Source organism: Oxyura jamaicensis, unplaced genomic scaffold, assembly GCF_011077185.1.
Source record: "Oxyura jamaicensis isolate SHBP4307 breed ruddy duck unplaced genomic scaffold, BPBGC_Ojam_1.0 oxyUn_random_OJ68641, whole genome shotgun sequence".
NCBI classification, from domain to species: domain Eukaryota; kingdom Metazoa; phylum Chordata; class Aves; order Anseriformes; family Anatidae; genus Oxyura; species Oxyura jamaicensis.
In genome coordinates, this window is record NW_023309004.1 from 551 (window position 1) to 1585 (window position 1035).

The 1035-nt window shown below is 71.2% G+C and overlaps 1 long non-coding RNA gene across 1 annotated transcript; it reads right to left on the reverse strand.

The window, feature by feature from the left end:
* Positions 1 to 346: 346 nt before the first annotated feature.
* On the reverse strand, positions 347 to 954 carry LOC118159196. Its single transcript, XR_004747045.1, has 3 exons — positions 907 to 954; positions 779 to 815; positions 347 to 668 (listed from the first exon to the last, which is right to left on the reverse strand). It is a non-coding gene; the product is annotated as an uncharacterized LOC118159196 (long non-coding RNA).
* Between the last annotated feature and the right edge of the window lie 81 nt (positions 955 to 1035).

A 1035-nucleotide genomic window follows, 5' to 3' on the forward strand; every position in this document is an offset into this window, starting at 1 on the left:
ACGGGCGGGGGGCTCGGCGCTATGGGGCTTGGCCCTATGGGGCTCGGCGCTATGGGGCTTGGCCCTATGGGGCTTGGCCCTATGGGGCGCGCCGTGGGGCGGCCAGCAGCCCCACGTGGTTGGGGGGCTCAGCGCTATGGGGCTCGGCGCTATGGGGCGCGCCGTGGGGCGGCCAGCAGCCCCACGTGGTTGGGGGGCTCGGCCCTATAGGGCTTGGCCCTATGGGGCGCGCCGTGGGGCGGCCAGCAGCCCCACGTGGTTGGGGGGCTCAGCGCTATGGGGCTCGGCGCTATGGGACGCGCCGTGGGGCAGGTGGCAGCCCCACGTGGTTGGGGGGCTCGATCCTATGGGGCTCGGCGCTATGGGGCACGCCATGGGGCAGGTGGCAGCTCCACATGGTTGGGGGGCTCGATCCTATGGGGCTCGATCCTATGGGGCTCGGCGCTATGGGGCACGCTACGGGGTGGACGGCAGCCCCACGTGGTTGGGGGGCTCAGCCCTATGGGGCTCAATCCTATGGGGCACGGCTCTATGGGGCACACCGTGGGGCAGCCTGTGGCCTGCATGGTTGGGGGGCACAGCCCTATTGGATGACCTATACCGGGCATTCTGTCCTGCCCCATAGCGGGGCTCCAGCCCCATAGCAGGGCTCCAGCCCCATAGCGAGGCTTCAGCCCCACTCCAGCCCCATAGCGGGGCTCCAGCCCCACAGCAAGGCTCCAGCCCCACTCCCGCCCCATAGCAGGGCTCCAGCCCCATAGCGAGGCTCTGGCCCCACTCCAGCCCCATAGCGGGGCTCCAGCCCCATAGCAGGGCTCCAGCCCCACTCCCGCCCCATAGCAGGGCTCCAGCCCCACTCCCGCCCCATAGCGGGGCTCCAGCCCCACAGCAAGGCTTCAGCCCCACTCCCGCCCCATAGCGGGGCTCCAGCCCCATAGCAGGGCTCCAGCCCCACTCCCACCCCATAGCGGGGCTCCAGCCCCATAGTGAGGCTTCAGCCCCACTCCAGCCCCATAGCGGGGCTCCAGCCCCACA